We start from the raw sequence: 24,945 nt of genomic DNA, 5'->3' as shown, positions 1-24,945 counted from the left end.
AACAAGAGAAAAAAAAGTAGTGAGGTAGTGTTCATGAGCTCAATGTCCAGTCAGAAATCTGATGGCAGAGGGGAAGAAGCTGTTCCTGAATCATCGCGTGTGTGCTTACAGGCTGCTTTATCTCCTCCCTGATGGTAGCAATGAGAAGAGGGCATGTCCTGGGTGATGGGGGTCCTTAATGATGAATGCTGCCTTTTTGAGGCACCGCTCCTCAAGGATACCCTGGATGCTGAGGAGGTGAGTGCCCACGATAAAGCCCGTTGTATTGGGGTAGCATTCAATAGTCTTATTATAGTAGTGTCTTATTGTAATAGTCTCATTATGGCAGTTTTATTATCTAGTATACTATTCATGAGCCAGGTGAAACGTGCTTTCAGGCTTCCTATCGTCCACCCAAAGTGAGGGGGAAAAAAGAGAATGTCCGGGTTGGGTGGGGTCTTTGATTATGCTGGCTGCTTTACTGAGGCAGTGAGAAGTGTAGACAGTCCAGGCAGGGATGGGAAACTTTTTACCGTCATGTTCTGAGTTGAATCTACATCTCTCTGAAGTTCCTTGAGGTCACAGACAGAGCAGCTGCCATACCTAGCCTTGATGCATCCAGGTGGTTTGCGCTCTGTGGTGCATTAATAAAAACTGATGAGGGTCAGATGGGACAAGCCAAGTTTTAAAATTTTATAAAGTTAGACTAGTTAGCCAGGAAAGAAATTATGCTTATTTTCTGCCAATTATTTATGTTGTCTCTAAGATATATTTGCAGAGTAGTTGAAAATTAATTGGCAACAATTTGTATTCAAAAATTTTCTTATTTAAAAATAAGACCGATTGGATGTGATTATCTTAATACCCTGATAGCAAAAACACCATACTTTTATGTGACGTCTTCAGTGTTCAAAAATATCCCAAAGCCTTTCAGTGTGGCTTAAGATACAGAGTCAAGAGAGGAATTACGGAAAAACCTTGTTAAGGCAGAACTTTTAAGAAAGAACTTAAGGGAGGTTAAGAAAAAACGATTAACAGTACCTCACCCAATTTTACTCTTGCCTCAGTCCCCTTTGCCAACAGTTAGTGGGAATGATCTAAAAGTGCTGTTTTACTTTGAGAAATAAATGTACCCATTAATTTTATATTCACTGTGATTTCCACAGTTTTAGCTGATGCAACATCAAAATCATTCTTGGTTCTTAGATCAAAATCTACTCCTCAGCCTTTTTTCCTTCAGCCCTGCTGAAGGGTTTCGGCCAGAAATGTCAACAGTACTTTTTTCCATAGATGCTGCCTGGCCTGCTGAGTTCCTCCAGCATTTTGTGTGTGTTGCTTGGATTTCCAGCATCTGCAGATTTTCCCTTGTTTGTGATCGTTCTTGGTTATTTATCAAACAGTCTGCAACAACTAATGTGAAGATGAGACCGGGGATTTATCTAGCCGTGTCAAACCTGAAAGACAGTTTGAAGATAAGAGCAACATTAGATGTTAGGGGCAGATCTCCAAATTCTGTTTGCTTGTACCCTGACTGATTTCATCAGTCAGGACATATTTTGGACAGTAAGTAGCACAATGTATAAGTCTAACTTGGTAGAGGTAGGACATATGTTTGTGCTCTTTGAATTTTTAGGGAGATGCTTGCACTATCAAGCCTTAACAGGACTGCTCTGAACAACATAATTATTTTTCCACGGCTCTGAACCAAGAGACATATTTAACAACTTCAAAATGAATGCCTAGTATTCATCCCAAATGCACAGAAAGCTCGGACTGGGATGTTGGTGCAATGGTTAGCTTTGCTGCCTCACAGTTTGTACTTTCCTCTGATTTCCCCCCCCCCCACTTCTTAGAAACATTTGGGTTTGTAGGATAGTTAAGCACAAACAGACCTCAGTCAACTCCCCACTTAATCAGTGGGAATTTGATTGGCACATGACAGAAAACAGGTTACTCTGAAATCAGAGCAATTGGTGGAATTGCTCTGAGATCCAGTTTAGACTAGATAGGCCAAATTCCTTAATTTGAAGATAATTTCTACCATAGACTTAACATAGGACTGCCTACATAAGCAGTTCTACATTGAGTTCGGTGCTGACCGGAAACTCCTGCAACGCTACTGGTGCCAAGTTGCATTGGTCTCTGCTGTTCCTTTGGAGTCATCAGCTGTGTGGAGTTGGGGCTGCATGGGCAACGGGCTTCTCTCCATTTCATACTGGCCTGGCTTCTGTAGACAGCTAGGGTGCAGCATCCATGGTCGACTGTAATCAGTGGAGGGCCTACTCTACCATAGACTGTGTTCCTTAACATATCTCAGTATCCTGTTCTTCAAACAACCGGAATTCTTCAGATGCTGGAAATTCAAGCAACACACATCAAAGTTGCTGGTGAACGCAGCAGGCCAGGCAGCATCTCTAGGAAGAGGTACAGTCGACGTTTCAGGCTGAGACCCTTTGTCAGGACTAACCAGCAACTTTGATGTGTGATCCTATTCTTCATATTTTTTTGCCTTATCTACATGGAATACCTCATTTGTCTCCAGACTAATTTCCGTTTGCCACTTATGTACCAATTCAGCCAGTCCATCAACAGCATCCATCCTCACTGTCAGTTACACTGCCACTTTTGGTATTGACCAGCTTGGTAACTGTGGGAGGTTCATGTACGAGGCAGCAGAGGAAGTAATGGAGGGGTGAAGTGAGCATATGTATGAAAATTAATAGCATTGGTGGGTAATGAGCGCATAAACTCAGTACATATAAATCGTTAATTCTTGTGAAAGCAAGCAAGGTACTGAGCCCCTGGGAACCCCATTTCAAATAGTCCTTCAGTCACTAAAATTCCTGTCAACCTTGGCTTTGTTTGGGCAACGGAAAGAATTTTCAATCCAACTTGCCTGGGATCCCAAGGGCTTCTACTTCCTTGATCTTTCTTGACTTTGTCAAACACCATGCTAAATTCCTTGCAGACTGCAACAAAATGCACTGCCCTAATCAACATTCCTTGTTAGCTTCTCAAAAAAAATTCAACTGTAAGTCAGGCATGACCTTCCTTCAACAAACCAATGCTGAATGCTGTCGAAATGCTGATGTGTGTTGTCGGTCTGAGTTTTTTTTTCCACCATTGATACCAAGTTAACCAACCTGTGGTTGCACAGTACATCACTTCCTCTCTTTTTATCCAGATTGATGACACAGACAAGAAAGCTTACCATGACTCTACTTCTCAGAGGAGGATAAAGAAATTTGGCATGCCCCCATCAACCCTTACCAATTTTTATTGATGTACAACAGAAAGCACCTTATATGGATGCATCATGGCTTGGGAGCAAACTGCTCCGCCTGTGACCGTAAGAAACTGCAGGGAAGAGTGGATGCAGCTTGGCACATCACGGAAAACAGCCACCTTTCCACAGATTGTCTATATCTCTCACCGCCTCAGCACCCACCCACCCTGCACAATCTCTATTCTCTCATGTCCCACAATGCAGAAGGTACAAAAGCCTGAAAGCACATACCACCAGGATCAAGGACAGCTTCAGCCATGCTGTTATTGTGATCTTGTCCATTACAGTACCGTGTACCTGCAGAGAGTGTGAGCGCAGTTCAGCACATCAAGGTAAGCAGAACCACCACTCTGGACATCAAGGACTCAAGCAATTTGTGTGTGTTGCTTGAGATTTCCAGCAGGGTTTCTTGTATTTCTGAAGCAGGATTTTTGACTCCGTATTTCCCAACATCTCTAATAGTTATTCACCACTTCTTAAAGCATCAGTGAGCCTTAGTGTGTAAAAGGTGGCTGCATTGCTAGGTGCTGCATTGCTATTCTTGGCACACGTTGGCCAACATAACTGCATTCCGTGTGTCCCTACACAACAGCTGATATCCAAGAAAGGAAAGGCTGCAAAGCGATAATAGCATTACCAACCTCTTTGCCATCATATAAATCAATGAACTATAACTGCATCTTACACATTGTCATGCTTTCTCTGTTGCATTAGATTATCTTGAGTTTATTAATGTGGTCGTACCCAGGTTCTGTGGAACTGCAAGTTGCTGACCAGGAGTCTGTGATCTGTGGTATTCCTCAAGGGTTGGTTTTCTCATGTCTGTGGCTTATTAACAAATTGGGTATGAATGTAAGAGGTATGATCAGTAAATTTGCAGATGATATGAAAATTTGTTGTGTTGTAGATGTGAGGATGGTTGTTGAAGTCCACGTCATGATATAGATTAGCTGGAGAGCTTGGAGTAGAGTATTTGCACTGACACTGACAAGTGTGAGGTGATGCATTTGGAGGAAAAAGAAAAGATATGACATACACAGTAAATAGTAGGGCCCTAGAGAGTGTTAAACAGAGAGACCTTATGTCATAGTCCGGTCCGTGAAATCCGCATTCCGGTTCACGGTCCAGTCCGTGGACTCAGGACTCCGGGTCTTCCAGCTGTCCCTTGTTTTGTTTGAGTTAATCATAGGCACCTGATTCCCATCTTGGGGCTTGGAATATAAGTAGCCTTGGGGTTGAGTGTGGGTTGCTGGTTTGTCTTGTCAAGATTTCCTGTGAACAACCTGCCGGTGGAAGGCTAAACTGGCCACTTGCCATCTTTAGGCTGTGTTGGAGAACCATCGCTTCATGGAGCCTTGCTGTTGGTAGACAGAGCTGTCTTTGCGGTATGGATTTGGCTGTTTCCATAGCCACCTGAGATTGCTGGCCGAACTGCGACTCGGAGCAACCCTGATGCAGAGATAAAACTGTTGTTCTTCAGTGTTTGTTTCTTCTTCTCCTCACCTCTGTGGGGTAAGTGAGGCCATTCTGCTGTTGCCCTGCGGGGGTGGGGGATCTGTCTTGTCTTGTCCTTGCCTCTGTGGGGTATGTCAGGCCATTCTGCCGTTGCCCTGTGGGGGGACCTGTCTTGTCTTGTCCTCGCCTCCATGGGGTAAGTCAGGCCGTTCTGCCGTTACATCGTCATAGTCATAGTCATACTTTATTGATCTCGGGGGAAATTGGTTAAATTGGTTACCTGATGGATGGCCCTGTCCCACCTTGGTGTAGAGAAGTTAAGTCCTGGCTTGTCTAAGTATAAGTCCCAGCTCTATGTCTATGTACTGTCCTGTCTCATGTTAGTATCGTGTTGAGTCCCGGCTTTTTGAAGGATAAGTCCCAGCTCTATGTTGATGTACAGTTCCCAGTCTGTCTCTGAGCTCCAGCCTCTAAGTTATCAGCCTCTGCATTCCAAGACCCCAACCTGCAGCCCCAAGCCTCTAGACCCCAGCTACATCCAGTCCTGTAGTCATGTCATGTCCTTGCCTGCTTCTAGGGACTGAGCCCGAGGAAAGACCCAGGTGCTGGGTCTTTGTCCAGTCTCTGGTTTGGAGTCCCAAGCCCAGGCTCCAAGTTCATGGTTCCTAGTCCTGGTCCCGTTTTCCCATGCCCAAGCTCCCAGTTCATTGTTCCTTGTCCGGTTTCCCTGTTTCTTGTCCATGTCCTAGGCCAAGTCTGTGTTCTTGTCCCTGCTCCTTGTCTGTATCCTGTCATGTCCCTACTCTAGTCAAGTCCTGTTCCTTGTACTTCAGTGTCTGTATCTTGCATTTGGGTCTGTTCCCAATGCACCCCCCACCCCCCCCCCATTGTGACACCTTAGGCTACAAACCAACTAATCCCTGAAAAAGGCAGCAGAGATGAGGCAAGTGAAGAAGGCATGTAGGATACTTGATTTCATCTGTCATGGCATGGAATATAAGAGCTGGTACTTTATAGAACATTGGTTAGTTTGCATTGGAGTACTGGGTGCAGCTGTGGTCACTGAGCTGAGAAAGATGATTCACCAGGATGTTACTTGATTGGAGCATTATAAATATACCTATGACTGGTGAGGCTGGGGTTGTTTCCCCTGGCTCAGAACAAGCTGAGGTGTGGCCTATTAGAGGTGTACAAAATTATGAATGGGGTAGTTGAGGTAGATAGCAAGAATGCTTTTCTCATTGTGGGTATCTAAGGCAAGAGTGTGTTAGTTTAAGATGAGAGATAAAGATCTTTGAGGAAGTCTGAGGGGACGAGCCTGGGATCTTGAAGGTACAGCTTAAGGAGATAGTGGAGGCAGATACTCTTACAACATTTAAGAAGCATCTAGACAAGCACTTGAGCTACCTCAGTATAGAAATCTATGGACCTAATATAGTAAATAGGCCATGGTAGGCCAAAGGGCCTATATCCAGGCTGTGCAACTCCATGACTTTCTGATTCCATGCACATTGTGGATAATAGGTGCCATGGTAGCATAGCCTTTAGTGAATGGTATTACAGCTCGGCGTTGCAGTTGCTCTTCAGAGTGTGTTGCCAGTGCCGCATCATCTGCAAATATGTCCCTGATGAGTACTTCATGAACCTTGGTTTTTGCCCTCAGCCGGGACAGACCGAACAGCCTCCCGTCTGATCTGGTGTGGAGGTAGACACCATCAGTTGATGTTCCAAAGGCGTGCTTCAGCATGACTGCGAAGAAGATACCAAACAGAGTGGGGGCAAGCACACAGCCCTGCTTCACACCGCTGCGGATGTTGAAGGCCTCCGAAGAAGAGCCGTCGAACTGAACGACGCCCTTCATGTCTGTGTGGAATGACTGAACTATCCTGAGGAGCCTCGGGGGACAACCAATCCTGGTGAGGATTTTGAACAGGCCGTCTCTGCTCACAAGGGCGAAGGCCTTCGTAAGGTCAATGAAAGCAACGTAGAGTGGTTGTCTTTGCTCTCTGCATTTCTCTTGTAGCTGTCGCTGTCGAAGGGAGAAAATCATGTCCATTGTGAAGCGTTTGACCTGAAACTGCACTGAGACTTGGGATATACCCTTTCGGCTATTTTCAGCAGTCTGTTCAGCAACTGCAATGCCTCATGGACAGCTTCTCAAGAGCCTGCCAGGACTTCAGCTTGACCATCAGCCTGGAGAAAACCAATGTGTTGGGCCAAGGCATTGAGCACCCCCCCGCCATCAGCATCAACAACTACGAGCTGGAGATAGTTCACGAGTTTACATACCTTGGCTCCACTATCACGGACAACCTCTCCCTAGACCCTGAGATCAATAGACGGATCAGACTAGCAGCCTCAACATTCGCCAGGCTGACAGTCTGGGAGAACAGAAAGCTGACGATGCACACCAAAGTTGCAGTCTACACGGCCTGCATCCTCAGGACACTGCTTTACGGCAGCGAGACCTGGAGCCTCTACTACAGACAGGAGCGGCGTCTCAACACCTTCCAGTTTCGCAGCCTGAGACACATCCTGGACATCACATGGACTGACCGAGTCACCAACAATGAGGTCCTGGCCCGCGCCCAGATACCCAGCCTCTCCACCCTGCTCCAACAACGCCGTCTCCACTGGCTGGGCCACGTACACCGCATGTCCGACGGGAGGATCCTGAAAGGCCTGCTGTATGGGGAACTGGCCTCTGGCAAGAGAGCACAAGGGTGGCCCCATCTTTGTTTCAAAGACATTTGCAAGAGACATGAAGTCACTGAAAATGAACGTCGAGAGGTGGGAGGACATCGCAAGTGATCGCTCTCACTGGAGGCTGGGACTACACAGAGGTCTAAAAAGAGGAGAAGAGAAGCTGAGGTTTGCTACTGAAGAAAAGCGCACTCGTCGGAAAAACAGCACCAAGACAACACTGGAGGACAGCGCCTTCAAGTGCAGTCGCCGCAGCCGAGACTGTCACTCCCGTGTGGGCCTCTACAGTCACAACAGACACTGCTGTAACACAGACTGAAGCAAAACTTTCCAGGCGCAGATCCATGGTCTCGCGAGACTAACGGATGCCACCACTATTACAGCTCGGGGCATTCTTGAGGTTGGAGTTAAATTTCTGCGCCATTCTGTAGGGAGTCTACATGTCCTCCCTGTGGAATGCATGGGCTTTCTCCAGATCTCCTGGTTTCCTTCCCACAGTCCAAAGACACACTGGGTAGGTTAGTTGGTCATTGTAAATTGTCCCATGATTAGGTTAGGGTTAATTGGGTTTGCCGTGGCTCGAAGGGCCAAAAGAGCCTTGTCTGCACTGTTGCTAAAATAAAATAGTGAGAATACGAAGAACAAGAGCCATGAATCCAGGACTTAGTGCTCTAAATGATGAACATGCTTAAATAATTGAAGTTATTTTGATGAGTTGTAGTCAGTTAACTAGTCAGTGCTTTTGTTTTATCTGCAGATGCAAGGAGAGAGATTTTTAATCTCTCCCTCTCCCAGTGTAGAGTTCCCTCCTGCTTTAAAACATCCACCATTGTCCCTGTACCTAAAAGGACCAAGGTAACATGTCTGAATGACTGGTGTCCCGTCGCACTCACCTCAATAATAAGCAAATACTTTGAGAGGCTGGTCAAGGACTACATCTGCATCATGCTACCACCCACACTGGACCCCCTACAACTCGCCTACCAACACAAACGATCGACAGACAGCACAATAGCCACAGCTCTACACACCTGGAGAAGAAGGATGCTTATGTGAGAATGCTGTATTTGAACTACAGTTCAGCATTCAACACCATAATTTCCTCCAGGCTCAGCAAGAAGCTCAGACCTCGGCCTTCACCCTGCCTTGTGTAGCTGGATCCTGGACTTGCGGCATCTGTGGGCTCTCTCACCTCTGCCCCTCTCACCCTCAACACGGGTACCCCTCAGGGCTGTGTACTAAGCCCCCTCCTTTACTCTCTCTGTATACCCATGACTGTGTCGCCATCCACAGCTCCAATCTGCTAATTAAATTTGCTGATGACGCTACACTGACTGGCCTAATCGTAATAATGAGGCAGTCTACAGTGAAGAAGTCATCACCCTGACACATTGGTGTCAAGGAGAAAACAACCACTCCCTCAATGTTGCAAAAACAAAGGAGCTGGTTGTGGACTACAGGAAGAATGGAGACAGGCTAACCCTGATAGACATCAATGGATCTGGGGTTGAGAGGGTGAACAGCTTTAAGTTCCTTGGCATGAACATCAGTGAGGATCGCACATGCTCTGTACATATCAGCTGTGTGGTGAAAAAGTCACAACAGCGCCATGTTCACCTCAGACAGTTGAAGAAGTTTGGCATTAGCCCCCAAATACTAAGAACTTTCTATAGGACCACAAATGAGAGCATCCTGACTGGCTACATCACTGCCTGGTATAGGAATTGTACTTCCCTCAATCGCAGGACTCTGCAGAGTGTGGTGTGGACAACCCAGTGCATCTGTAGGTGTGAACTTCCCATTATTCAGGACATTTACAAAGATAGGTGTGTAAAGAGGGCCTGAAGGATCACTGGGGACCTGAGTCACCCCCCAACCACAAATTGTTCCAGCTGCCACCATCTGGGAAACGGTATTGCAGCATAAAAGCCAGGACCATCAGGCTCAGGGACAGCTTCTTCCACCAGGCCATCAGACTGATGAGTTCATGCTGATAACATAGAAATTGTATTTCTATGTTATATTGACTGTCCTATTGTACATACTATTTATTATAAATTACTATAAATTTCACATTGTTTTTAGAAGAAGTAATGTAACGACTTTTACTCATCATGTATATGAAGGATGTAAGCAATAGTCAATTCAATTCAACCTTACCTGACTTATTAAGCATCTTCTGTTTTCATTTCAGATATTCAACATCCATATTTTGTCTTTGTAATACCTTGTCTGCAAAAAGATTGAGAAAGAGCAAGAGTGACATATAAAATGCTAATTGGTCCAAATATTAAAATATATAACTTTAAACTTGCATCATGAAAACCTTTTGATTAAGCTGCAGTCACAGTGGGATAATAGTTGCTATCTTTCTTTAGGAGTGTTGAGGAGATTTGGAATGTCATCTAAAACATTTGAAAATTTCTATGGATGTACCATGGAAACATTCTGACTTGGGGGCAGGGGTTTTGCTACTGCACAAGGTTGGAGTAAGCTGCAGAGTTATAAAATTAATCAGCTCCATTATCGGTACTAGCCTCTGTAGCTTCCTAGAAATCTTCAAGAAACAGTGCCTCAAAAAGGTGGTGTCCATCATTAAGGACCCTCCATCACCCACAATTTGCCCTTTTCTCACTGTTACCATCACGAAGGTTGTACAGAAGCCTGAAGGCACACACTCAGCAACTCAAGGACAGCTTCTTTTCCTCTGCCATCCCATTTCTGAATGGACATTGAAACAATGAACACTACCTCCCTACTACTGTATTTCGATTTTTGCACTAATTTAATTTAACAATTTAGTACACCTATATATATGATGTAATTCAGTTTTCCTTTTTCGATATAATCATGTATTGTATTGTACTGCGGCCACAAAGTTACCAGATTTCATGATGTATGCTGGTGATATTAAACCTGATTCTGATGTGTAAAATTAGATCGGCTGCACTGAGTCAAACTACATGGATTTAAAAAAAATGTAATGGGTCTCAGCCTGAAACATTGACTTTTCCATAGATGCTGCCTGGCCTGCTGAGTTCCTCCAGCATTTTGTGTGTGCTGCTTTTGAATTTCCAGCATTTGGAGATTTTCTCTTGTTTGTGATACAATACTAATTGTTTCTTTCCTTTAATAAGAGAGCTGAATGACTATAGTAAAAAATATTGTTATAAGGATAAACATAGATGGAGATTATTAAATATCCCTCTAAATACAATGGTTCTCCTGCCGCTGAATTAATATGCAAGTCATTTGAGCAATCCTATTGTTTATAGTAATATAGTGTAGGCAGAAGGATGCAAAACATATTGAAGGGCAAGATGGGACCCAAAAAACTCTTATTCAAACAGTTACAAAACTAAACCTACAGACCATATGTGCAGGCAAAATATTGGCAGGAATTCAGCATGAGATCTGTGAAGTTATCTAATTAGTAATGGGAAATGGGAACTTTTATTTAAAGGTTGGGGAAGTATACCAACATTCAGATTTCAGTTGGAGGTAGTCAGTCACGTTTTGATTGTCAGGTCATTGGTCATACCCCTGTGGAGTGTTGGTTTTCCACTGGCCCCCGACACTCATCAAGGGGTTGAAAGGCTGATATTCCTATGTATATTTCAAGGCTTCAGCAGAAACATTTTTAACTTGAAATTCATTCTCAGTTGCTAGTGTCAGACAGTATATATAGTGGATTAAAATGCCAGACACAGATGGGAATTCAATGCACAATGTATTTCTGCAACTTTATCAACCATGTATGAACTTCTAGATAATTTGACTCTTCTGCCTTCAGCGCTAACTTTTAGACGTCGGAACAGAATTGGGCTATCTGACCTATTGAGTCTGTTCTGCCATTCCATCATGACTGATTTATTACCTCTCTCAACTGCATTCTCCTGCCATCTCCCCATAACCTTTGACAATCTTACAGCCAAGACCCTATCAACCTCTACCGCCTCCACAGCCATCTGAGGAAATAAATTTCATAGATTCACTACTCTCTGGCAAAATAGATTCCGACTTATCTCAGTTTTAAAGCATTATTCTTGGTTTCTGAGGCTGTAGCCACTGGTCCTAGCCTCTCCCACTAATGTAAACATCCTTTCCATGTGCACTCGATCTTTCATACTCAATGGGAATCAATGAGATTCCCCCTCATTCTTCTCAACTCCGAGTTCAGGCCCAGAGCCATCGAACACTCCTCATATATTAACCTTTTTCTTCCCAGAATCATTCTTGTGAACCTCCTCTGGATTCTCTCCAATGTCAGTGCATCCTTTCTTAGATAAGGGGCCAAAAACTGCTCACAATACTCCATGTGTTCATCGGGAATTCAATCGTATCACCTTAGAGTACATTTTATTTGATTTATTAAGGAAATGGATTTTGTTTGGCCTTTTCACATCACAATGCTTTTATCACTTAACAGAAGATCTCCATAATTACAGTGGCTACTTTCATAAAGCTACTTTTGTTTCTTTCATAGAGCGTAGAGCATGGAATAGTATAGCAGAAGAACAGGCCCTTTGGTCCACAATGTTGTGCCAAGCCAATTAAATCAGCAATGAACTGGCCAACTAAACTAATCTCTTCTGCCGACACAATGTTAATATCCTTCCATTTTCCTCACACTCATATGCCTATCTAAGCGTCTGTTAAAAGCCCCTAATATAGCTGCCTCTGCCACCATCCCAGGGAACACATTCCAGGCATCAAAAGCCCCTGCCCCTCACATCTCCTTTTAAATTAACCCCTCTCACCTTAAATGTATGCCCTCTGGTATTAGACATTTCAAACCTGGGAAAGGATACTGTCTGTGTGTTCTACCTATGCCTCTCATAATCTCATAAACCTCTATCAGATCTCCTCTTAGCCTCCACCACTCCAGAGAAAACTACCCACGTTTTTCCTCCTGCATTTTAACACTGTGGCCTGATAGGTTGCTGGGGATACCTAGTGACAAAATGCGAAGTTATAGGCTGTACTTTTACTACGTTTCATTTCTGAGAAAGGGCAGTAAACTAAGTGATGAAATAGTGGTTAATGCAGTGCTGTTAATCTAGTACTGAACAGAACATCGGCTTGTGCAGTAGATTCACTTGCAAAATGCAGATCAGTCAGTGGAATTTGACATTGCTCAATGCAACTGTCACAGTTTCCTAAATCTGAAATGAACACAGAAGTTTTCATGCCTCTGGGGGAGAGGTGACACTACTGCGTGATGCATTGAAATTTCAAAGCACGATGCCATTGATGGCTTCTATGACTGAAATTTCCAGCAGCTTTGCAGAGAGCTTTGTGGGAATTGGAAGGCAGGACCAAGCCAAAAAGGATAAATTTGGAGATATAATGATTCCAGGCATTGCCTAGATTAGTTTTGGGCAGGGGAGCAGGTTTCAAACTTGCTTCCTCCTCAAGACAAGCTCCACAGCAGGTTTTACTTCTATTCACTCAAGACTCCAGATTCAAGTTTATTTATCACATGCACATTGAAATATATGGTGAAATGCTTCATTTGCGTTAACAACCAACTCACTGGATGGTGTGCTGGGGCAGCCTGCAAGTGTTACCACACATTCTGGTGCCTCATGTGGACGTTGCTGACCAGCACTTTATAATTGTCTAATTATGTTTTGAGCCCACTAAAGTCCTTCAGGTGAAGGTACTCCCACACTGTTACTTTCCAGAGTGTTCCAGGATGGTGGGTTCCTTCGCACTTGCTGTTCTTGAAACCTTTCAGCATTGGAGTTTGTTTTGTAATTTAAAAAATATAATTTGTCTGTAAAAACTACAAGAAATACAACAAATAAGTAAATAACTTTCTTTACATTCATACTATCATCCATTCTATGCATTCATAGTGTTACTAGATCTGTACATTTGGAGGGTTAATATATTATTTGTACAAGGTACCATTGTCACTCAGGTAATCTCTTTATACAATAAGTGCTTCGAATGTCTGAGACTTTTACACAGGATCTGCCTGTGTTTCAACGTATAGTGGCAGCAGGACTAATAATTCATTCCTTCCCCACTTGTGTTTGTGAGATGCTCACGAACTAAACTTGGCAAGCTATTGTCCTGACAAAGGGTCTCGGCCCGAAACGTCGACTGTACCTCTTCCTATAGATGCTGCCTGGCCTGCTGCGTTCACCAGAAATTTTTATGTGTGAAGCTATTGCCTTGATGTTATGCATTATCTATGCTGCCACTACAGGATGTCAGTGCTCGATAATCATCTGACCTGCTTTGATCTGGATGGTGTTAACTTGCTTGACTGCTGTTAGCTTCGTTCTCCCGAGCAACAGGAGTATTTTTTCTCATGTGTCTTGAAGGCAGGAGGTGAGTCACTCACCATTGAATATTCACACACTAATCTTCTCTTGTAACTGTGGAATTGTCATGGCTGGTCCATTTAATTTTCTGATTAACAGGTTGTTGACAGTTAGAAATGACTACAGCATTGGAAATCAAGACAGGTTAATCAAGATTAGATTCTGGATTCTGCTCCCTTCCTTTCCAGTCCTGATGCAAGGTCTCGGCCCAAAGTGTCAACTATTTATTCCCCTCCATAGACACTGCCTGACTTGCTGAGTTCCTCCAGCGTGTTGTGTGTGTGTGTGTGTGTGTTTTAAGGCATCTGCAGAATCTCTTGTGTTTAGGTTCTCCCTTGCTGAAGATGATGATTGCCAAGCACTAGTGAGGCATGAACATGAGTTGTCTTTTGTCAGGCAATGCCTAAAAATTGACCAGGTGTTACTATGGGTTGCTTTATTATCCGAGCTGCAAATGGAACTGATCATGTTCATCTGCTTTCTGACCGGTTCTAACCTTATGGTGGGGTGGGGGGTGTGTTTTGAATAAATGGGAAAAAATTGGGCTAAGGACATTGCCCTGAAGAATTCCTACAGCAATACCTTGTGGTGACATGGCTGACCTCCAACTTTCCAGTTCCTTCCACACCTCTGATTCAAATTCCCAAGGATACGGTTTATAGCACCAATCATCAAAGTTCAAAGCACATTTATTATCAAAGTACATATACATTATACAACCTTGAGATTCATCTCCTAACGGGCAGCTATAAAACAAAGAAACCCCAAAACAAGCCCCATATACATGAAGAAAGACTGTCTAACACCCTGCAGAGAATAAACAAAACACATGTCCATAAGAAAACAGAAGAGTAAAATAACCATAAAAAACTGTCGAACACCCAACGTGCAATGAAAAAACATCATGCAAACAGTATCTGCAAGCGAATAATGTTTCTGAACTGAAAGCTGCAAGAGAGTCCCATAGTTTAGCACAGAGCTGAGTAAACGTGTTAGAGCAGTGATCTTAATCAGCCCATACTTCGCCTCAGACCTCGACACCCTGACCTTTTCAATCTCACCTGGTCTTTAAATCTCCATCCAAACAATAGGTTCTGTTGCCTGGATAGGCCGGACTCCACCACCTTGATTTGGCCTGTAAATCTCCATCCGAACATCGTGTTCAGCCATATTGATATGCTCTGGGACTTGGGTACAATTCCCACTGCTGTCTGTAAGGAGTTTGAATATTCTCCCCATGACTGCTGGGGTTCCTCTGGTTGCTCCAGATTCCTCCCACATTCCAAAGACATAATTGTTAAGGTTAGTAAGTTGTGGACATACTATGTTGGCACTGGAAGCATGGCGACATTTACGGGCTGACTCCAGCGTATCCTCGGGCTGTGCTGGTAATTGACACGAATGATGCATTTCACTGTATGTATCGATGTACACGTGACAAATAACGTATTAATCTTTAACGAGAGTCAGATGCAGAAAATGTACTGAACAGCAAATGGAAAAGTGGATGAAACCAATAAATGGAATATTTTCACACAAGATTTCCTAAAATTTGGTTTAATTCACCTCTTTTGGACTGAATCACAATGCAAACGTGGCCATAAAGAAACACTTTAAATCAGATAGCACCATGGCTCGAGTCTACTTCCTTGGTTAGATTCACTTAGGAACCTGGGGTGCACTCCAGATGGATCCTGTACTTCCGACAGAAGGCCTACCTCTAACAAGAAAGACAAATCTTGACATTGCCCTTTGTGGGACCAAGTAGCCGATTCCTGCTCCTACATTTTATGTTCTTGTTCTATGCCTGGCTAAAACTGAGGTTTTAAGAGGAATGGCACTTGGGACAGATGAGAAAGTTATCCACAGCTGTCTGATTTGTGAGGGATGTCTCATTAATGTTACATTACTGCTGTGTGTGAGCGGCTCTGGGAAACTCAGGCCTGATGCATGTCCAAATAGATGTCTCTCTTACACCATTATCATGCAGGATACATCAGGGGAAATAGTTAAATCAGCATCTAATACAATTTTTCAATAATCTGTGTGCTGTATATTTGCTGTTTTAGTTAGACAGATGACAGCACAAAAACAATCAATGGAGAAATGTAATATGTTTGATTTGTGGAGATTGTTTAATTACCTGATTCATTTAAAGCCCTCCCATTTCTCAATTCTGCATTTACCAGAGGATGCTGAATTTATTTTACGTTCTGCTGCCTTAATTGCTGGTTCCTTTAAATACCCAGAGGAAGCCACCACTACAAAAAAAAAATTATTTGTCAATGGCTTTGTGTAAAGTGTCCCCAGACTAACCTATTTGCAGAATTGTTAAGATTTCAACATTGTTTAATGTCATTTCCAGTACACAAGTGTAAAGGAGAACAAAATGCTTGTTACTCTGGATCTGCTGCAGCTGGTGAGTGTAGATGTGCATAGATCAGCTCTTTTTCAGCCTCCTCAAAGTAGAGGCATTGGTGAGCTTTCCTGATTGTGTAGAATGTGTTCTGGGACTGCGAGAGGTTGTGCAAGATGTGGACTCCCAGGAGTTTGAAGCCATTTGTGGCTTCCACTGCTGTGCTGCAGATGTAAAGAAGGTGTTTTGTCGATGTTGAGGAAGAGGTTATTAGTCTGGTACCAGGTCTTGAACTCCTCCACCTCCTCTCTATAGTGAGTCTCAGTGTTGTGGGTGATGAGCCCCACTACTGTCATGTTATCAATGAACTTGACTATGTGATTACCTGTGTGTTTGGCCGTGTAGCCACGTGTGAGCAAAGTGTACAGCAACGGGCTCAGCACACAGCCTGTGTTGAGGATGACGGGGAGGGAGGTGCGATTGTGCATCTGACTATGAGGTCTGTTGGTTAGGAAGTCCAACCCTCAGTTGCACAGTGGTGTATTTAGACTGAGGAGTAGGAGTTTGTTCACCAAGGTCTTCTATGGAACAATAGTGTTGAATGCCTAACTGAAACACAGAAAGAGCATTCTGACTTAAGTGTCTTTGTTTTCTAGGTTTGTCAGGGCCAGGTGCATAGCAGATGCTATGGCATCTATCTGCCACAGACCAGGTCGGTCAGTAAGCATATTGGTGTGTGCACAATGTAGCAGGAATGACTATGTGCCATTACCAGCTGTTCAAAGCACTTCATGATGATTGGTGTCAGTGCTGCAGGGCAGTTGTTTAGTTCTAAAGGTGTAGAGGTCTTTGGTACAGGGATAACGATGACCAATTTGAAGCATGTGGGGGCAACAGTCTGGATGAGTGGGGTAATGAAGATGTCCCAGAAGACGTCAGTGAGCTGGCGTGCACATTTCCTGAGTATTCGGCCTGGGATGTTGTCTGGCCAGGCCGCCTTACGGGGGATGTCTCATAGGCGCATCCTCCTCACATCTGCTGCTGTTATGGGCAGTGACAGCTCAGCCCCCTGGGAGGGGCAGCCTTCGTGGCTGGTGTTGTGTGGCATTCTTTGAAGCATGTATCACAATTGTTTAGAGCATCTGAGGGGGAGTTATCGCTGATACAGTCAATGTTGTTTCTCCTTGTGTAGTCAATAATGCCCTTGATGCCCAGCCACATATGCTGGGGTTCATTATCACACATGTTACTGAAAACAGGTGCTCTTTGCCCTCCTGATGCCTGAGATCAGGCTTCTCCTGGGGTTCTGTCACCAGCGTCCCAGGCTTTTCGTAGTGAGTGCACCTCTGTTCAGGCAGAGCTCCTGGTAGGGCTGCGAGATGACCATTCTTGAGGTGCTCACAGAGCTATTTACAGGGCAGTGGATCTTTAAATTAATCAAGGAAGTGTTATAAAAATCCTGTTCTTTTGTGACGACTTCATTAAATGGTGATGTTATTGTCAATCCATTCACAGGAGATGTTTAGTGTGGTAGATGCAGTGGAATTATCAACCTTTTGTAATAAATGTTTAAAGTAATTTTATCATGCTGAGGAACATGTTGGTTATCTTCTGAAGAGTATTATTGAAAAACTGAGCAAGTTCAATACAAAAAAGTTGCTTTTGCTTTAAAGCAAATTGTCAGATCCATCACAGATTTAACAAGTGTACATTAAAAGCTTTTTATAAATAATAGATAAACTGTAAAAAAAAAGATTAGACCAGAAGAAAAGATTGATAATGAAAAACAAATTAAATTTAAGTATTAGCGATGATCATGAATGATGCAATTTATTTTGGAATTTGTATAAGAACTCATTGCATTGGGGTAATGTGCTACCATGGGTTGAAGGCTAATGGAAGACATAGAAGACAGTTAGTTGGTTTGTTGGCTCACTTTTAGGCTGGAGACCAATGAAGTGCTCCAAGGATCAGTTCTTGTGCCTCCATTATTTTAAGGTTTTAAGATTCACTTTATTTGTCACATGTACTTTGAGTATACAGAGTAAAATGCATCGTTTGCAACAATGACCAAGATAGTCTGAATATGTGGTGCAGGCAGCCCACAAGTGTTGCCATCCTTCCAGTGCCAACATAGCCTGCCCACAATTTAATAATCTGTATATATTTTGAATGTGGGAGCACCTGGAGGGAACCCATGTGGAGAGTGGCGGGAATTGAACTCCCATCAGTGGTGCTGTAAAGCATTATATTGATGGCTTGGAGGTCCAACAGAGGGTAAACTATGCAGGTTTGACAATGGCATGAAAATGGGTAGATGGGTATGTTGTGATGTGGGTCTTTAGAGTCTGTAGCAAGATATATAAATTGAATGACTGGGTGAAACTCAGCAAGAAGGTAAGAGGAATCCATAGGCAGGTTTTATCTTAACGGAGAAAGATTGCAATAGGTGAAGTGCAAAGTGATCTAGGTACATAGAACTGTACAACACAGGAACAGCCCTTTGGCCTACAATGTCTGTGCAGTACATGATACCAATCCAAACTAGTCCTATCTGGTCTACATCCCTCCATTCCCTGCCTGTTTATGTATGTTTTAAATGTTGTTATTACACTTGCTTCCACCCCTTCCCCCGGCTGTATGTTACAGGCATCTACCACTCTCTGAATAAAGAAAACTTGCCACACATCGGTAAATTTCTTTTGAATTTCCCTCCACCCCGGTCACCTGAAAGCTATGCCCTCTCATATTTAACATTTCCACCATGGGTAAAAGAAACTATCTATGCTTCTCATAATTTTAAACGCCTCAATCAGTTTACCCCTCAGCCTCTGACACACCAGAGAAAATAATCCGGGTTTGTCCAAGCTCTCCTTATAGTTAATAGCCTCTTATCCAGGCAACACCCCGGTGAACCACTCCTGGACCCTTTCCAAAGTGTCCACATCCTTCCTTTCCGTTGTGGCAACCGAAACTGCACAAAACACTCCGAGGTAAATGATTGAATACATGAATCATAAAAATCCACAGGTATGTGCAGCGAATGGATGGGAAGGCAAGTGGTATGTTGACTTTTATTGCAAGATTTGGAGTAGGTGAGGGAACTGAGGAAGCAGGGAAAAAGACTAAGGGGAGTGGGAGAGATCCGAGAGGTCTGGGTGTGGGGAAGTTTAGAGGGGATCTGAGGAGGATTCTTTTCACACAGAGGATGGCTGCAGTCTGGAGCATACTGCCTGAAAGGGTGGAGGATAGAGATTCTAACAATATTTGAGAAGTATCTAGATAAATACTTGAATTGCCAAGGCATGGGAGACTATGGTACAAGTGTTGTAAATGGGATTCATATAGGCGAGTACTCAGTGACTGAGAGGAACATGATCGCATTCTGATCATGACCGTTGTCACAGATGGCTGTGGACGCCAAGTCATTGGGTATATTTAAAGCGGAGGTTGATAGGTTCTTCATTCGTAAAGGTGTCTAAGGTAATGAGGAAAAGGTAGGAGAGTGAGGTTGAGAGGGATAATAAATCAGCCATAGTGGAATGGCAGAGCAGACTCAATGGGCCAAATGGCCTAATTCTGTTCCTATATCTTATAGTGAACCAAAGGATTTCACAACAATCCTATATTTGACTGAAACAGAATGAAGGAATAATCTGGGTTATACTTCAATTTGCAGCTGGTAAGCTTACAATGATATGAACATGGTGTGGTGATAGTGAAGAGGGTAGTCATGGCCATGTCTGACATTTTAACCTCTTGGATCTTCAATGTATTTAAATAACAAAAATCTACAGTTTTTTGTTACTTAAATAGTATTAATTTATAACTTATTAATAATAAATTAAAATATAAAATTATAAAAATAAAAAATGTTACTAAAACAGTATTACTTGTTCTTCAATCTCTCAGTAATCATTCAGCAGTTTTAGATCAGAATCAACTGACAACCTGTGCAATGTGTCAGAAGGAATGAGCCTTATCTCCTGTGTAGGTGGAGTACGCCAATCAGAATGATGCATAGAATTAACCTTTACAGAATTCTTTTTTTTTCAAGAGCTGGTTTGGATATGTCTTTCAGAAAGGAAGGGCGAGATGGTAATTTTTTTTTGTGAGGCGTGGCAAAAATTTTAAATTGATAATAAGCCTTGGCACCTGAAAAGGGTATAGAAGTGTACTCTGGGCACAGCCTAGCTAATTGAAATCAAAGGTCCCGTTCTCTAACAAGGTTATTGAGAGTCAAGAGTATCCCTGATTTCCCTGCTTGCATTGTGAACATCTACTAACTGCTTGGTTCTTCAGAAAGAGTAGGATTGGCATGATCACATTGGAGCAAAACTGGTCAACTTATATGTGAAAACTTTCAGCTTTGTGATTAGATTTGGAGTAAGGAGGCAAAGCTATTAAAAGTTCGAAATATATTTATGTCACCGTATACTACCCTGAAATTAATTTTCTTGTGGGCATTCACAGTAAATACAAAGAAACAATATAATCAATGAAAAATTGCACATGACAGAAATGGACAAATAGCTAGTGTGCAAAAGACAACAAACTGTGCAAATACAAAAAGAAAAGAAGATGAGTTTTAGACTCCTTAAAAATGAGTCCACAGGTTGTGGAATTGGTTCTCTGTTTGGATGATTGAAGCTATGTCCTCTGGTTAAAGAGCCTGATGGTAGAGAGGTAATAACTGTTCCTGAATTTTGTGTTGTGGAACTTGAGGTTCCTGTACCTCCCTGATGCCACAGCTTCTAAACTCAATGCCCTAACTGATGAAGGTCAGCACATGAACATCAAGTTGAATCTCGGGTCTTCCTCACTCTCGGCGATGGACCCTTCACTGTGTACTTGCACAACCGCAAGTATACAATGCTTCTTTCCTTCCTAAGACTTGTCAGTGCCCTGCCATTCACTATATAGTGTATCACCTCACATTTATCCAAGCTGAAAACTTCAGCCCATCTCCCCAACATCTCTCTGCACTTCATTGTAACCTGCTTCACTAACACCAAGAACCCTTTATATAGTATAATCAACAGATTTTCTCATTGTGCCGTGTACATTCACATTCAAATTATTTACATAAATAATGAAGATGGTGCCAGTGAACAAAGATTCCTTGGGCAATATCTTCCAGATAGTCAATTATTTCACTTTTTCTATGCCTTTTACTTATTCTTTTTATCTTAATTGCACATTGGAAACTGATGGAGCTGTGACTTACAGTTTGGAGTTCAACAGAGCAATCTAGTGTTCTGCTACCCCCAAGAAAATTCAAGGAGAGGACCACAAGCATGAGCCACCTTGAGAAGAAGAACAGAAGCACAGGGCCATGATTGACTCCATTTCTCACTGATCAAAGCGTCGAAGAATATTGAAACAATGAGGCAAATGCAGAGGAGGTGTGGCCACCATTCGCTCTTCACAACGGCCATGTTGGGCTGGAGTTCAGGAGGCTATGGGTCTGCGGATAATCCCCACTGAAGGACTGAGTTTGAGCCATCGCTGTCCTCATTGCTGATGGAGGACTTTTTTGAAATTCCGAGACCTACGTGATTATTGGTGTGGACTGTAGTTTATATGGTCTCCTTCAGTTCTGTGTTTTCTTTCTTGTTGTTATTTTCCAGATGGGCAACATGTTAGTTTTTGTGAGAGGGAGAGGTTGGGGATTTGGGGTCTGATGTTTTGCTGGTGCTTCTCTATGTTGGCAATCTGTTAGTGTTTTGTGTGGGGAGGAGGGGTGGATTGGGAGTCGGGGGTTTGATGTTGATGGCATTGTTGCAGATTTTTGTGTGGGAAGGAACTGGGGCTTGTTGTTCAAGCTGCCGTTTTTCTGAGTGGGCAATCTGTTAGTTTTTGTACAAGGTTGGGGGTTGGGATTTGCGAATTTTGTTTCTTTTTCCGTTTTGTGTGGAGGGCCGATGTCTTTTCTTTCGATGACTTCAGTGGCTTTTCTGTATTTCATGGCTATCTGGAGAAGACAAGTCTCAGAGTTGTATTCTGTTTATGTATTTTGATAATAAAATGAACCTTTGAGACTTTGAATAATTGAGATGTCCTAACACTGTGGCACTCCATTAATTACAATTCTTCAGTCAGAAAATCAACCTCAAACCATTGCCCTCTGCTTCTTATCATTGAGCCAATTTTGAATCCACCTCACTAGCTTGGCCTGAATTCCAAGTGACCTAACCTTCCAGATTAGCCTGACATGTTGAATCTTGTCAAAGGCCTTACTAAACTCCAGAAAGACAATATTCACTGTCCGTCCTTCATCCATCCCCTTAATTACCAGACAACTGCTATTTGCTCCAGAAAGAACATTCCCTCAACAGTATGAAAGGGGGGTATATCTGTTAGAGGGGGTAATGGCTACAGGGGAATCCTGCACTGACTGCCTACTGCCCTCACTTTTCCTGGTGGTTATCTATCTATTTATCTGAAGTCTGTACTTCAGACCATAAGACAAAGGAGCAGAAGTCGGCCATTCTGCTCATCGAGTCTGCTCTGCCATTTTATCATGAGCTGATCCATTCTCCCATTTAGTCCCACTCCCCCGCCTTCTCACCATAACCTTTGATACCCTGGCTACTCAGATACCTATCAATCTCTGCCTTAAATACACCCAATGACTTGACCTCCACTGCCGCTTGTGGCAACAAATTCCACAGGTTCACCACCCTCTGTCTAAAAAAAATTTCTTTGCATCTTTGTTCTGAATGGGTGCCCTTCAATCCTTAAGTCATGCCCTGTAGTACTAGATGCGCCCACCATGGGAAATTACTTGCCAGATCCACTCTGTCCATGCCTTTCAACATACAAAATGTTTCTATGAGGTCCCCCGTCATTCTTCTAAACTCCAAGGAGTACAGTCCAAGAGTGGTCAAATGTTCCTCATATGTTAACCCTCTCATTCCTGGAATCATTCTAGTGAATCTTCTCTGAACCCTCTCCAACGTCAGCACATCCTTTCTTAAATATGGAGCCCAAAACTGCACACAGTACTCCAAGTGAGGTCTTAGCAGCGCCTTATAGAGCCTCAACATCACGTCCCTGCTCCTATACTCTATTCCTCTAGAAACGAATGCCAACATTTCATTCGCCTTCTTCACCACCAACTCAACCTGGAGGTTAACCTCAAGGGTATCCTGCATGAGGACTCCCAAGTCCTGTTGCATCTCAGAACTTTGAATTCTCTCCCCATTTAAATAATAGCCTCGCAAACACAAGGAAATCTGCAGATGCTGGAAATTCAAGCAACACACATCAAAATGGCTGGTGAACGCAGCAGGCCAGGCAATATCTCTAGGGAGAGGTACAGTCGATGTTTCGGGCCAAGACTCTTCATCAGGACTAACTGAAAGAAGAGCCAGTAAGAGATTTAAAGTGGAGGGGAGGGGCAGATCCAAAATGATAGGAGAAGACAGGAGGGGGAGGGATGGAGCCAAGAGCTGGACAGGTGATTGGCAAAAGGGATATGAGAGGATCATGGGACAGGAGGCCCAGGGAGAAAGAAAAGGGGGAGGCGGGGGGGAATACCCAGAGGATGGGCAAGGGGTATAGTCAGAGGGACAGACGGAGAAAAAGGAGAGTGAGAGAAAGAATGTGTGTATATAAATAACGGATGGGGTACGAGGGGGAGGTGGGGCATTAGCGGAAGTTAGAGAAGTCGATGTTCATGCCATCAGGTTGGAGGCTACCCAGCCGGAATATAAGGTGTTGTTCCTCCAACCTGAGTGTGGCTTCATCTTTACAGTAGAGGAGGCCGTGGATAGACATGTCAGAATGGGAATGGGATGTGGAATTAAAATGTGTGACCACTGGGAGATCCTGCTTTCTCTGGTGGACAGAGCATAGGTTTTCAGCAAAACGGTCTCCTAGTCTGCGTCGGGTCTCGCCAATATATAGAAGGCCACATCGGGGGCACCGGACGCTGTATATCACCCCAGCCGACTCACAGGTGAAGTGTCGCCTCACCTGGAAGGACTGTCTGGGGCCCTGAATGGTGGTAAGGGAGGAAGTGTAAGGGCATGTGTAGCACTTGTTCCGCTTACAAGGGTAAGTGCTAGGAGGGAGATCAGTGGGGGGGGGATGGGGGGGATGAATGGACAAGGGAGTTGCGTAGGGAGTGATCCCTGCAGAAAGCAGAGGGGGGGGAGGGAAAGATGTGCTTAGTGGTGGGATCCCGTTGGAGGTGGCGGAATAAATAATAGTCTTCCTGTTTATTTCTTCTACCAAAGTGCATAACCATACACTTTCCAACATTGTATTTCATTTGCCACTTCTTTGCCCATTCTCCCAATCTATCCAAGTCTCTGCAGACTCTGTTTCCTCAGCACTACTGGCCCCTCCACCTATCTTTGTATCATCAGCAAATTTGGCCACAAAACCACCTATTCCATAATCCAAATCGTTAATGTACAACGTAAAAAGAAACGGCCCCAACACAGTCCCCTGTGGAACATCACTGGTAACTGGCAGCCAACCAGAATGGGATCCCCTTATTCCCACTCTCTGTTTCCTGCCAATCAGCCAACGCCCTATCCACATATGTAACTTTCCCATAATTCCATGGGCTCTTATCTTGTTAAGTAGCCTCATGTGTGGCACCTTGTCAAAGGCCTTCTGAAAATCCAAATATACAACATCCACTGCATCTCCCTTATCTAGCCTACTTGTAATTTCCTCAAAAAATTGCAATAGGTTTGTCAGGCAGGATTTTCCTTTAAGGAATCCATGCTGAGTTCTGCCTATCCTGTCATATGCCTCCAGGTACTCCGTAGCCTCATCCTTGACAATCGACTCCAACAACTTCCCAACCACCGATG

Source organism: Mobula hypostoma, chromosome 2, assembly GCF_963921235.1.
Source record: "Mobula hypostoma chromosome 2, sMobHyp1.1, whole genome shotgun sequence".
Lineage (NCBI taxonomy): Eukaryota > Metazoa > Chordata > Chondrichthyes > Myliobatiformes > Myliobatidae > Mobula > Mobula hypostoma.
The sequence above is the reverse complement of the archived record's forward strand: the minus strand, read 5'-3'. Positions refer to the sequence as shown.